This window comes from Neophocaena asiaeorientalis, unplaced genomic scaffold (assembly GCF_003031525.2).
Source record: "Neophocaena asiaeorientalis asiaeorientalis breed wild unplaced genomic scaffold, Neophocaena_asiaeorientalis_V1.1 scaffold927, whole genome shotgun sequence".
NCBI classification, from domain to species: domain Eukaryota; kingdom Metazoa; phylum Chordata; class Mammalia; order Artiodactyla; family Phocoenidae; genus Neophocaena; species Neophocaena asiaeorientalis.
In genome coordinates, this window is record NW_020174785.1 from 687,143 (window position 1) to 702,544 (window position 15,402).

Sequence of the window (15,402 nt, forward strand, 5' to 3'; positions counted from 1 at the left end):
GGCATCAGTATAAACAATATATGCAAATGTGTGCCCCTTCTGAGACTTAGAACTCTTTTTTTTTTTTTTAATTTTTGGCTGTGTTGGGTCTTTGTTGCCGCACGAGGGCTTTCTCTATTTGCGGCGAGCGGGGGCTGCTCTTGGTTGCGGTGCATGGGCTCTAGGCACGCACGGGCTTCAGTAGTTGTGGCACATGGGCTTCAGTAGTTGTGGCACATGGGCTTCAGTAGTTGTGGCTCGCAGGCTCTAGAGTGCAGGCTCAGTAGTTGTGGCGCACGGGCTTAGTTGTTCTGCAGCATGTGGGATCTTCCCGGACCAGGGCTCGAACCCGTGTCCCCTGCATTGGCAGGGGGATTCTTAACCACTGCGCCACCAGGGAAGTCCCCACACTCTTTATTCATTTAATCAATGAATGTTTTGCATTCAAACTTAAAATGACTGAAGAGCCCAATCACATCTAAAAATGAAACACTAATACACTTCTAGCAAAGGGGGAATGTCGATATTACTAAAGAGTTAAATGACACTACGATCCAAATATGTTCCTGAATGCTACAATCTAAAATGCAAACGTTGGACTTCCCTGGTGTTCAGTTGTATTGGTACTTGGCTGAATTTGAGAACAAATAAACTGATCAGAAAATGAAACGTGCATCAACAAGAGGCACTGTGTCTGCTTGAGGGAAGTTGCCTGCAATATACACAGTTCCCTTTTTAGAAAACCTCAATACACTAGAATTTACCCACAGATGCTGTACTGAAGCACTGGGAACTCCATAGGAAGAAGTTGGAAGAGGCCTCTCGGGACCAGCAGAGAAGGCAATGCCTGAGGGTTATGATTTTCAAGCAGATGGAAGGTTAGATAGAACCATGAATGCCCTCTACGGCACTGCACCCTCACAAGCCTCACATGGAACAGTACCGAACATTCCACCGCAGACCTTTCTTCCATGCACTTGAGATTGGTCACCTACTAAAATAGAAATATTATTTGGAGGGAGTGCAATACTTTCAGCTGTTATCAGTCTTTTACATCTTAGTGGAAACAAGAGGTGTGAGACCAAGTTTAGAGATGATGATGTGGAGAAAAACTAAGGGCACTGGCGCCCAACTGGGAAAAAGCAAGGGAGATTCCCCCAGCATGGAGAGGGTGCGGGCAGAGCAAAGAGAAGTAGATTCCAATACAAGCCACTTGCCTAGGCCTAATCCCAACCATTTATATGTGCTAAATGGAGAACCAATTCCCCTTTTCTATCTGCAAAGCAGTGGGATGGTTAAAAGGTGATGCAAATTTGTACTTTGACGCCGTTATGCGATTTCACAATACAAAGTCCCGATGACACTCATCTCCCTATACTCTGTGCAAGCCTCACTCGCCTGTTTAGTGTCTCTGGTATGAAACTGAGTCCCAGATTAGCTGAACTTTCTTGATTCCTATTTTGGTGCAGAAATTAGCTGCTTGGTTCCAGTTGGATCTGTGAAGGTCAGATGAACAGCAGGATTCCCTCCCTCCATTTACCACTACTGTGAGGCAGACAGGTGAGAAAGGATTGCTTCTTAGACTACAGCTCGATGGTTTCAAGGTCCCACGCCTGCAATGGGATGAGGCAAGGTTCAAGTATAACAACGACAAAAAAACATTTACTTTACGCTGGGTAAGCAATAGGAGAGACAAGGATTGAAGTTCATACAAGATTTTTTTTTAAGTATTTACATAGAGCCAGCCTAAGGTCTAATCCTACATCGGCAGCTGAAATCAGACAAGGAATTTCATTTTTAAACGTATCCCCACATTTTTCCATTTTGGAGATCCACAATGACAGCAAAACCTATTTTCCATCCACTAAACACCAGGTGTTAATTCTGAACCATTGGGGATCTGCCAGTATAAACTGCAGAGAAGTTAATATTTATATGGCTTTACAAATAGATCCTTTCTGGAGGAGTTTTCAGTTTCAACATGTATGCTATTTTATGACATTTTCCCTAAACTGAGAAAAGCAAGGAAGCACAGGAGAAGACACTCCCCCCAGCCACTTGGTAGTCCTACAGCTACGATTTCTTGACTTACCAAGCCCTCGCTATGCGCTATATGCTGACACCATGCTTGGAGTCTTCATTGCCCTTGATTCTCCAAGCAAGCCTGTAATGGGTGTACAATTATTTCCCCCATTTTATAGATAAGTAAACAGTGACTCAGAGTAAGCAGTTAAGTCACAAAGCAAGAAAGTGATGGAACCAATAAAAATACACAAGAAAGTGCTCCAAGAGGCATTTTAGCCCTGTATGCACATTTTATGTTTTCATGAGACATGAAAAAGATGAGAAAGAAATCTGTGAGTTTGCACACAAAAAGAAATCCCTTGCTGCTGTCGATATGAAATCCCTTGCAGCAGCTGTACCATACGCAGTAAGTTTGTTACAACCTCTAAGATGACTTAATTCAACTAATTATGACAAAGAGAAAATGGCCTATATGAGAAGACTGTCTCCCCAGGGGCTTTGCCTAACTCATGTGCTGTCCTTCTCATTTCAAGGGGCAGCCCTGACCCAGCAGGCACCTGGTCATGTTTGCCAGAAGGGGGTTAGGGCTGCTCTGAGTTACTTCTACATGGTTATAGGACCGAGTGAAAGCATTCCTCGGCATCATGCCCTCAGCACCTGAGGTAACCAGTCACGGCCCCAGCCACATCCTTGTTAAGAGAAGAAGCCATACCGTATGCTAGTTCAGATACCTAGTGATGGGTGATGCCTGTGATGCCTCTAATGTCATGTGGCTTCAGTACCATTCAGTGAACTTCATTTAAAGTTAATATAGGGTTTGAAGTGATCACAATAGGCTCCATCACTCAACTATTAAAGTCTAATCAACTGCAAAGCAAGTGATTCAGTGGGACCACATGGACATAGCTTATGTTTCAGGCCCATTTTTTTAAAAAAATTCGAAATATTTCAGGAACATTCCATCTCTTCCTTGTTCTTACTGAATAAGATCTTAAATTAACTTAGCCCGTCTTGAATCACATTCTCTTATCCTCACAGCTGAGCACGCTGCCTCTGTTAACCCCTGAACTTGGGAGGAAATGTCATTACGTTGTGCGACAGAGAAGGCAAATCTGAGCTGCTTAGTCATATTTCACCGGGTGGCAGTGCTCCTGGCTCTGTGGACATGACCTGGGATGCTTCCACTCAGCTCCTACTAAAAGCAGCCACCAAGTCAGCAACAAATAATGCTCTCAGCTCAGAAACTGGACTCAATTCGCCACTGGTATTCCACTTACTAGAATACAGTGGATGGCATGTGTACCCTGCCTGGTTTTAAATAATAACTGTTTCAATTTGATATGGAGCAAACCCTGCTCTCTACTTCTCTCTTATTTCCTTCCTTTCTCTCCATTTCAGCAATTTAGGGAACAAGATGTGACTTATGCATGTAGCTGCAATAACATCAGTATACTGAAAAGAGCCCTGATGCGAGGGTCAGGAGACCTTGACTCCATCCCAGATTTGTCACTGCCGAGCAGTCATGAGGACCTAAGGAAAGCAACACTACTTTCTTTGTGGCTCTGTTTCGCATCAGGACAGTGAGAGATGTCTTTGACCAAAGGAGCACAGGAAAAGGCCTGTTGGTCCATCATCTGAATAGGGGCTCCCAAAGGCAGCATCTCGGCTGGGTCTCCAGGGTCCAGAATCTGGCCTTCAGTTCTCAAGGCTCTTGAAAATGGACTTATATTAACCACATTCACAAAAGGCCAATGCATAAGCCAAAATGCCAATTTACTAATTAAAAAAAAAAAAGAACCATGAAGAGGACTGGATACTCCCATTTTATGGGCCAGATCACTCTCTCCCAATAGAGAAATCTACATAGTAAGCCAAATTACAATTAGAAATTTGCTGGATAATACAGAATCAAAGCAAAGGGAGTCTGGGGTATCACGGCCTAACATAATTATTGCCTGTTTACAGTTGATTTTTTCAAAATGCCATTTTTTTACATCTTTATTGGAGTATAATTGCTTTACAATATGTAGATTGCTTTGGGTAGTAGAGTCATTTTCACAATGTTGATTCTTCCAATCCAAGAACATGGTATATCTCTCAAAATGTCATTTTTTAAATGGCCTATATATAAATTCGGGCTTTAACTTGCCACCACTGCCTCGTGGAACTTGAACTGCAATTGTGGACAGCTTTGACCATCTATGTCCTTTTGTCTCTGTGGATTTACATAGAGTCACTTTAGATAACTAATACGGGCTTCTAGATGACTTGGACCTCATCTCATTCACAGCTAGGAAGTCAAGCTCCCCAGAGCTCCTGTAATAGGAGCAAAGACCTGAGCGTAATTGTCACTGCTCACACCTCATCGAGAAGTCCCCAAATCCACTCCGGGATGGCTTCCTCAGCATCACTGACGTCAACGTATCCCACCTTATGATCGCCATTCTTCCGTGTTAGCTAGCACTCACCTAGGGCAAAAACCGCTTTCTCCACAACAGAGGTTTATCCTCAGTTGAGCAGCAGGTGTTGAGGAAAGCGGCGAATGAATGAGGAATGATACAGGCATCTTGGTGGGGATGGTCCCAGGATTAAAAAGAGAAAGAACAACTGGCTTTGGATAATCTCACCGAAAAGAGAGTAGGCACGAAGGAAAGGGAAAGATGAAATCTCTCTTGTCAATAGCATTTGCCAAGCCAAGGGTGGGAAGCCAGAGGCTTAGAACCAGCTGCCTCTCAGCCCGCTGGCCGCTGTGGCCCTCCCCCCGCCCCTCCTCCTGTGCCTCTGTTACTAGGGCCACACTGGCTGCCAGTTTTGAGGGATGCGGGCGGATGGGTGATGCCCCAGCTGCTGGAGCATCTGTGCGCCAGAGCTGGGGGTGTCCTTCCCAAGCTTCAAGCCACCACCACGTCGGAGAAGGGGACTTACTTCTTAGTTGTGAAAACTGGTATGAGGAACACATTTTCCCGGGGACATAGTGTCACCTGCGCCACTTAGTCTCTATGACATCCACAGTTCAGCCACATTAGTTATTAAACTAGCCACTGTGGGCCAGCCAGAAAACAGAATCACCACGTAGCACCTTGTTTCTATGGGAAAATGTGTTCTGTGTTCCTAACAATAACTTAAAAACACATATTTGGAAAATAACCCGTTTTTATACTGAAGAATGCCTGAACATGGGGTCCCAGATCAACATCCTCATCCTTCTATTTCTTCCTTGTCCTTTCACGTAAAGGAGGAATTTAAAAAGGAGGAATTAAAAAGAAAAAAATACCCTAGACACTCCGAGTACTATTTATTTTGGAACTCCCCGTGATGAATCCAGCGACACGTGTGAAGACCATGAAAATAAGCTCAGAAAGTGTAACGGCCGACAGTTCCTGACTGTTTAACCATCCAGGCGGTTAAGGAGGAGACTCTCCTGTGAAGATAGGGTTCCTGCAGCCCCTGTTTTCCTAGGAGCCTCCTGCGATTTAGGGTTGGAGCCCGAGAACCCAGCAGAAGCAGCCGCTTCGGGACAACTTCCATGCACAGGAGAGACTGGTGTTAAATGAGCCCTACCCAAAGCTGAGGGAGGGAGGAGGGCAATGAGCACAGGAGCCCCTCCTCCAGCGGTCTCATCCGCTGCCTTCCTTAAAGTCCTCCACTGACACACCCTCACCTCTCCTTCTTCTGAACAGCTACAGCCTTGCAGTCTGGGTAGATGCTGCACACATGCACTCTCAATCACCTACCACTGTAATATTCTGTATTTATTCTGTGAGGGTTAAGATTAGCCCTGGCTTTCCCATTGGAAAGCCAACTGTTTGCAGTGCAAAGGGTCCCCCAGCCCTGGTCCAGCATTCAACACATGAGACACTCGATAAATAGTCATTCATTGGTGGCTTGACGGAATGGACTGTCAGAGAAACTTAAATATAAATTGCGCCTAGAATGTAAGCCCCGCGAAGCCAGTTCTTTCCAACCTTTTTCACGGCTGGATCCTCAACGTCTAGAAGAGTGCCTGTCACATAGTAGGTGCTCGATAAATATTTGATGAGTTAATGAAAGTTTAGAAGCTCTCGCCAATTGGTGATTAATTATAATTGAGGGAAAGGCACTGCCGAAATTACAGTAAAGGCAAAAAGAAATATCATTAAGGAAGAAAAAAGATCCATTTCCATGTGACTTTTCAGGAAACATCTGTTATCTAAAATAATATACACCTGTGCTCATCGGCAAACTGAAGCCCTGTGACCATGACATGACCAAAGATGCTTCAAACTCCATGGTGGTGGATTTCATTAACTCGTCTGCCAATGCGATTACTGGCGTGTCCCAGGTGGTACAGGTTCCTTTTAAATCTCCCCCCAAAGCACCATGATGTGAGCACTATAGAGAAGGGACACTGGAAAGAACTGGGAGATGTTACTGTTTGGCTGGGCTGGGCTATCTTTTTTTTTTTTTTAACTGTTTATTGTAAAATAGCTTAAATGACAGCCACTAAGAGCCACATTCACCTGTTCATCCCTTGCTCTAAAAGAGGCTCTGAGTCCCAGCAGGGCACATGGGATGTGGCAAAACACGGCAAAGTAACCCACGAGAAGTAAGAAGAGGTGATAGGCAATTGGCAAGACTACAAATCACACACCTGAAGTCCCTCTTCCACCAGCTAATCCGGGTGGGAAGGATGTTGTACCAAAGTTTCTCCCACTTTCTTTCTTTCAAGATCACCTTCAACCATTCATTCGGCAAAGACTTTTGGCGCACTTTGCTTACGTCTCTATTTGAGTCACTTTTTCAAGTCTGCCCTTTTCAGAGGTGTCCATCAATGCCTAACAGACATCAATCAACCAATTAATTAACTAATTAATTAATTAACTAATTAATTTTCCTCCACCTGACCCCAAACAGGATCTGTGCCTAGGAAACCATCCAAACACTGAAAGGTTGGTGCTCGGGAGCTCAGATGGCCAAGCCATCAGGAATGGTGCTTTCAGTTAAAATCCACATCTCTCAGCCTAAGGTAACCCAGCCTATAACTGCCTACAAGGTCAAGTCCACGCTCTTCGAGCCAGCATTCAAAGTCCTTCTCAAGCTGGTCCCACAACTAGCAAGCCCATCGTTTCTCATCATCACCTCTTTGTATGCCCCAGAATCCTTTACTTCCTTCGCTGTGCCTCTCTCTGCTATGCACACTGCTCCTTATGAAAAAGTTCCCTCAACCGTCTGAATCCTAGCAGTCCTTAGGAGCCCATCCTCCATCACTCTCTTCCATGGGGTCTTCCCCCAACACTACACCTCAGTACACAAAGGGCTTCTCTTTCTCGCAACTCAGTATTATGCTCTAGATTCTGGAAGCTTGGCTACCTAGCCATCCACTTCTACATGCTGTGAAACTCCACTATTTCCCATATACACGCTGCCTTTTCCCACAATTCTCAATACTCACCATGTAGACAGTGCACAAGCACTTGCTGACTATTCCTCTTTCCTTTCAACCAAAAACGTAAGCAGCTATTTCTTCCACCAGAAACACCTGTCCTTTGGTCATACCTCCCCCAGAAGGAAAGACAGGGAGAAGGTAATTTTTTCCTGGTAGAACTTGATAAATCAGGGCTCATATATTTTCCATCACATGGGAAGATAGATGCTTCTTTTTGAAGAATATGATTGAGAGAAGCAAAGAAAGCTGGCAAAGCATTTACCTCACCCAAAGGAAGTGAAGTTACTACCTGGGATCATTTGGAAGAATCAAAGTTACGGAGTCCTGGATGTGCAAATCTCATACGTGGACAGCCCAGTGAAATCGAGAGAGTTTGGGTAACATGAGGAATAAGAAGTGACCTGATCACTGGAAAGGCAGAGAAGGTCTTCCAAATGACAACGTGGCACCTAATCTCTCATACCTTTCTTTTTTTTTTTTAACTTTTAAAAACATGAAACAGGTGCTCCAGCTTGACATAAAGAAAGTGAGTAATACTGTATTAGGAAGGACCCAGCTTTCTTTTTAGCCTTATTTTCATCCACTAAAGAGTAATTTCTATGAATAAAGTCAGCTGTTGATAATGTACATATAGACTGTTAGATATGCAATCTATCTAAAATAAATTTTTAAAAATTCATTACCCATTCAACAAATATTTACTGAATACCTGGTATATGCCAGGCACTAATACATAAATTTAAGATAAGAAATAAAAAGGATGCTATATAAAATCTAGCAAATAAAATCACCCACAAGTATACCAACTGTCAAACGTTGTTTTTCATTCTGTTCTCTTTGCTTGAAGATGATTTTTTTAATCCCCAATCAGGATTTTCCCCAATCCATTCCCAAATACCAGCATATCATCAAAGAATACAAACTGGTCATTTTACAGTAAAAATGCTGATTTACACTATCACAACACACATTTCTCCAAAGAAGTGGCTAAATTTCTTTTGTTAGTAAAATACCGCACTCTCTTGGTTTGCATACATTTCTCAGAAATTATTGGTAAGTAGCCCCAGTTTGCTGGAAACCTAGCCATGAAGAACAGACAAATTACAAGACAGAATGTTCCTCAGTGTTGAGACCTGCTTCACAGGCCGGGCTCTTCATAAAAGCTGTTAAGAGCTTGACCCCTTCGAGATGCCTCTTAAAGTAATGTCCATGTGTTTCCAAAGCATAAGGAAACCTGTATGTTATTGTCTAGGGTGAGACAAGTCCTTATAACGCTTTCACTCACTGCTTTGCAAACTGCTGCATTTCCTCCCACCTTAATTTAATTCTTTCTCTTCCCTATTGCCCTATTCAATCCCTCAATTGACATGTCTGATCTCTGTAATAATATTCAAGTCCCCAAGAAAGTATAAAGCTAGGATTTTACTCTCTTTCTCTAAGCAGAACTAAGTTAGGAAGATAAATCTTCTGCCAAGAAGTCAATAAAAATGACACGTGACTATTATGTCATCTGGGGTGATCCACAGCTCTGAACCCACACACCCCTCTGTGTGGAAGGGTCCAGTTTGCCAGGGTATGACAAAGTGGGGAGCTAATTAGACAGGTGTCTGGTGTTGTAAGTCCATCTTCCAGATGACAACAGAGGAAGTGGCAATGCCAAGACTGAAATGCAGATATGGAGCAGCTTCTGGACTGAGTGGACATACACTTCTAAAAACGTAGGTAAGCAAAGGCCCTAAGCAATAGGCAAGTGCGCTCACTCTCCTTCATTTGCAATTCAAAGGCCAGACCTTGTACTTCCTTTTGGTACTAACCCCAAGGTCATCACCAATGGCTCTGCATACCTTATGTTGTGCTGGCAATGTCTTCACCTCTCAGATTGATCCTGGGGGGTCGCCTCAGTGATAACATATGACCAAATTAGAATGGGGCTGGAGTAGGGGAGAGTGGCCAAGATTGTGTAGTTTGAATAAAGGGCTGTATTGTGCTCTATTGCCCCCAGAAACAGCCTGGATTAGCATCAACATTAAAAGCAAATTAAAGGGGTTTCCCTGGTGGTGCAATGGCTAAGAATCTGCCTGCCAATGCAGGGGACACAGGTTCGATCCCTAGTCCGGGAAGATCCCACATGCCGCGGACCAACTAAGCGCGTGTGTGTGCCACGACTACTGAGCCTGCGCTCTGGAGCCTGTGAGCCACAACTACTGAGCCCACGTGCTGCAATACTGAAGCCCGTGTGCCTAAAGCCCGTGCTCTGCAGTGAGAGAGGCCACCGCAATGAGAAGCCCGTGCACCGCAATGAAGAGTAGCCCCCACTCGCTGCAACTAGAGAAAGCCCGCGCGCAGCAACGAAGAACCAATGCAGCCAAAAATAAATAAATTAATAAATAAATTTAATTAAAAAAAACAAATTAGAGTTGAGTTAGATTTAAAACAAGATAACTTTGACACCTCCCATCAGGAAGATTCAATTGATCAAATTTTGCAATAAAATGCCTTCCTTTTGGTATTATCAGCATACATTCAATCCAATTCAGAAACTATATTTTTCCCTTTTAAGTATTACATATCGTGGGGGTTTTTTTTGTTTCTTTTTGTTTTGTTTTTGTACAGAGGAAAATGATTTTTTTTTTTTTTTTTTTTTTTACTCCCGTTGCAGAGCACAGCCTCCGGATGCGCAGGCTCAGCGGCCATGGCTCACGGGCTCAGCCGCTCCGCGGCATGTGGGATCTTCCAGGACTGGGGCGCGAACCCGCATCCCCTGCATCGGCAGGCGGACTCTCAACCACTGCGCCACCAGGGAAGCCCGAGGCGATTGATTTTTATTTTCTCCCCTCGACTATGCCCAAATCAACAGGTTTATTACTTATTTCCTGGGAGCAAGGGGGAAAGTTTTTGTCAGTCATAACCAAAAACAAAAAACCATTTGTTGAATTGTTTAATTCAACTAAATCAGGAAGCATCTTGCTCTGGGGTGGATTTTTAAATTTCAAGCTATCGTAATTACAAAACAAATGCATTTGTTTTAAAAGACACACCAACTATTTCATCCAGGTAAACAAGAGAAACTGAAAATATCCTTTTTACACATTCTCCTAGTTTATGCATAGACTAGAAAAGAGTGAAAGGCTTTCCTGATTTTTCAATTCCAAGAGGAATCCGTCCAAACTGTTCCTATTATTAGCACACAAAATGGTAGCTAAAGAAGTTACTGTGGTTAACAACTGAATAATTCATAGTCTCGGAAGAATTCTGTTGCTTTGTCTTCTCCAGTTCCTCTTTAGAACTGGATCCCCAAACATATTTCTAATCCTGAGTTGTTATAAAGGCAACCATATACAAATTCTTCTCAGCACTTAAAAATTGGCCACACTAAGCACTGAGAACTACAGCAAGACATTAAGCTGGAGACTTAATAGGAACTCTTATAACCAGTTCATGAAACTCTTAAGATTACACATATATTGTCAGAAATTAGAGTCACAGGTTCCAGTCTGTGTCCCATGGATATCACTGGGCTATAAAATCACTGAAATTTAAACTGCCTTTATGCAGTCTTCCAAATAAAATATGTAAACACAGTAAATATGACCTACAAATAATTTTAAACACATTTCAACACCCTCTAATCTAAATTCAAATTATTTTCTATGAAGTGAGGCACTGAGAATTTCAAGTCTGGAAAAAGAAAAAAAAACACTTCAATTAGTGAGTGAAAGAGGTTAATAATGTTGACAGGATGAACATTTCTGCTGTTCGCATGACAAGAGAGGTCAAGCCCGCCACCACTCTTCATCTAAAATTCCCAGAAACTGTCAACTTTATTTTGTCTTCAGAAGAGGGATGTTAAGAATTAGAAAATATGTGGGGATTTTAACCTTTGACTTTATTTTCCAGAAACGTTTTCCCAAAAACAAGCGATCTTTGCCAAATAAAGCACAGACCTGAGAAACAAAATGGGTGGATATTTTGTTCCTGGTTTAAGTTTCATCCTCGTCTAAATTCTCAATGTGGGAATTCCCTGGCGGTCCAGTGGTTAGGACTCCGTGCTTTCACTGCCAAGGGCCCTGGTTCTATCCCTGGTCGGGGAGCTAAGATCCCGCAAGCCGCATGGCGCGGCCAAAAGTTTAAAATATATATATTTTATATATATATTACATATACCTAATAAGTGACTACCTCAGGTTAGTTCAAGTCCAAGACTCAAGCTCTTAGCCACTGTACTATTATACTACTTCTCAAGAACAAAGTTTCCCTGACCGGGAATCAGACCCAGACCAAGGCAGAGAAAGTTACAAATTCTGGCCACTAGACCACACAGCATGTGTTGGGTTGCCTGATCCCACACCAAAAAGGCCCTGATGGTTATGTTTGGCAGTCTGCTTTTTATAGTTTTTGTCTCCTGCTGATTTCATTGCTTCCACGTTACACGTAGATATAGACTCTTTCTGCCATCGCCAGCAAGTCTAATCTAGAGCAACTTCTCCCCTTATCACAACTTTCTATTTAAATGCTGTTTTCCAGTTTACAAAGTGCTTCCACATACCTTATCTCATTTAATCTAATTTGCTATTTCTAACCCGTTTGGGGATGAGCAACCAGATTACCCATAATTCCAACAGGCTTCAATAAATAAAAGTAATTAGGCTCTGAGTGAGGGTCTGAGGCAGTCTCCTAGGAATAAAAGTGCACAAGTCGGGCTTCCCTGGTGGCGCAGTGGTTGAGGGTCTGCCTGCCGATGGAGGGGACACGGGTTCGTGTCCCGGTCCGGGAAGATCCCACATGCCGCAGAGCGGCTGGGCCCGTGAGCCATGGCCGCTGAGCCTGTGTGTCCGGAGCCTGTGCTCCGCAACGGGAGAGGCCACAACAGTGAGAGGCCCGAGTACTGCAAAAAAAAAAAAAAAAAAAAAAAAAAGGTGCACAAGTCTAAGGACAAAGATGGGGCATCTCTTTTGCAGCCCGGAGCTTCCCCGACCATTCAGTCATTCTAGCAATCATTCATTTAATAAACATTAACTGAGCACCTGCTATGTGCCACGTTCTGTACTGATTGCTGGCGTTATATGATCAAGTTCTGGTTCCTGCCTTTGAGAAGCTCCAAAGCTAGTAGAGACGGAAATGTGCCCACAGATTACCATGGTGAGAGTGGGCAGGTAGCGAAAAGGTAGCTGGGCACAAGGGATTATGGGAAAATGGATGCTAACTGCCCAATCCAGCAGAGATTTCCTAGACAATCCGATGCTGAGGAGGTTCGCAGCTTGGGGGCAGACACTAGAGGTTGCTAGATGGCTGAACTCTAGATAAACCAGGGAAATAGTTGTCGACTCTGGCTGTGCATTAGAATCACCTGGGGAGCTTTCAAAACCAAATAATAACTTCAGAAAACTTTGGGGCAGCACTTACTCAAGCCAAACATATACACACCCTATGGCCCAGCAGTTCCATTCCTATGCATAAACCCAGCAGAAATGTGCACCAGAGGACATGCGCAGGGATATTCACAGTAGCGTTGTTCATAGCAACTCCAAACTGGAAACAACCCAGATGTCCATCAACAGGTGAATGGATAAACAAAATAGGGGACATCCACATGGTGGAAAACTACTAGCAATAAAAAAGAAAGAATGACATGGGGAACTCGTACAAATATTACCCTGAGTGAGAGAAATCTTATACAAACAGATACATACTATATGATTCCACTCATATAAAGTACAAGACAGAAAAAAAGGAATCTATTGTCTTAGAAGTCAGGGCAGTGGTGCCCACTGGTGAGGGGTAGTGACTGGGAAGGGGCACAAGGCAGGTGGCTTTTGAATGCTGATGATGGTGTGTTTCTTAATCGGTGTGCTGACTGTACAGATGTGTTCAGTTTGTAAGGATTCATCAAACTCTACTTAGGATTTGTGCAGTTTCCTGAATTCATGCTATATGGCAATAGAAAATTCGTTTAAACATTAAAAAAAAGAACAAGAAATACCAAGGCCTGGGTCTCACTGCAGACCAATTAACCCAAAAGCTCAGTGTGGGGAGATCCCAACATTTGTATTTTTTAAAAACACCCCAGGTGGCTCTAATGTGCAGCCATGTGTGCAAACCAAGGTTAGGCGTTCCTGTATTTATCAATATCTCCTCTGGGGGAATAGCCTGGCACGTAGCAAAGGGAACAAGTTCTGAAGTAAGGCACATCAACAATTACATTCTGGCTCCATTTTGCACTGGCAGTGTGTGGCATTTGTCTGGATCATCCCCAAACCTCAGCATAATGGGAACAATATCCCCTCCCTCCCAGGATTGTTGTGAGGATTAAATAAAATTATATACTTAAAGCACCTAGCACAGTACCTAGAACATAGTAGGTGCTTGAGAAATGGTAGGTACTCAACTCCTTTTCCTCCTTCGTGTCTAAGTTCCAGTGATGAGCAGATTGCTGTTAACGAACAAAACTCACGCTCTCCAATTTCTCCTCCTGAATGAGTTTCTTTGTAGAGACTGAAGTAATATTATACTTGGGCTAGTGATGTCAAACGAATGTCGGACATTTCTGGGCCCTGGTCGCTCACTCTGTTCAGCACCTGCTACCCCCGAAAGGTGAACGGAGGGGCGGCAGACTGTAGGTAAATACAAACCACAGACTCTCCTTTGGAAAGCTTTGTCCCTGTCCTCACTCCTAAGAACAGCACCAGCCATGTGAGTTGGCAAAAAGAATAGAAAAAATTAATAGCTTGGAAGACATACAATCCATGAAATGTGCCAAATGAAACAGTTTTGTATAAAATGTCATGTTTTCATAAAAACAAACAAACAAAACAGAATCCTGGGCTGAGAGCAGGAGATTCAGGTGAGTTTTGATGATACCACCCGTCAGCTGTATGACTTTGCTTCGCTAAACTTTTCTGTTTCTCTGGCCAATGAAAGTAATGCCATCTCTCCTACAGCCTTTACAAGGGCACAGTGAGTTTCAGATAAGATAAATAGAAAGCTTTCCAAAAATTGAAGCAGCAAAGAAAGGCAAGACTGGAAATTTACTTTTTTCCAAACTCCAATCACCAACCACCACCCTCCCTCCCCAAGACTGAGAACTCTCTGATATTAACTGCTCCAAGTGTACGCAGAGACTCCACCAGCCTGAAGCTCGCTTATGTAAGAAGAGACTGCAGCACTGCCTGGCATGTAGCATAATACTTTGCTTAAGAGAGATCCTTGGAAATGCCTCAGCTGAAGTACAAGGGCAAGCCCAGGCCTTACGTTTTGGAGACAGGCGCTCTCAGTCACCGAACACCAGAACTGTGGCTCGAGCAAATGATGTCATCCGAGCTCCTCTTACCATGGTCAATGTCAAAAATTAAGACAGGAAGTTCAAGGACAAATTGTGGGGTTCCCAGGCAAATATAAGTTAGAAAAGCAGTTTGCACCTTAGAATCTTGCCTTAAAAGTTGTCTCCTATTCTGTAATGGTTTTTGGTTTATGTGAAGCTTTTCTTGACAAAAATATACATAGTTGCATAGAAAAATATATTCCCTTAGGACTCTATTTTTACTCCCACTACGCATTAAGAAAAGAAAAAAAAATCATGTGAGTCACCCCTAGATCCAAAAACAATATCAAACCAAAAATAAAAATATAAGATTCTCGAAGAGACAGAGATAAACTTAAGGGCTCTCCACTCCAGAGCTAAGAAACGAAATCGCTCACATACCTGTTGGGTTCCTAAATGACTGGAAAATGAAAACTCGAAATTAACCACAGGCACGTTGAACACCTTGGAGACACAGGACTTTCCCCATCCACAGACCATTCCTGCGACAGACCTGTGTACTCAACACCGAAAATATCCCCAAATGTACATATGCCGGGGGTTGAGGGGTGGGGGGAGGTCAAGTTAGTATCAAAAAAATAGTACTGTTGACTACCGCCCTGGTTCCGGGGGAAAGAAGGAATCCGGTCTGATGCAAAGCTCGCGGCCAGAGGCG

The 15,402-nt window shown here is 43.4% G+C and overlaps 1 protein-coding gene across 8 annotated transcripts in view; it reads right to left on the reverse strand.

The window, feature by feature from the left end:
- The window catches only part of ARHGEF6 (Rac/Cdc42 guanine nucleotide exchange factor 6), a 107,204-nt gene that overhangs the window by 79,679 nt on the left and 12,123 nt on the right, over nucleotides 1-15,402 (reverse strand). The window lies entirely within an intron of this gene.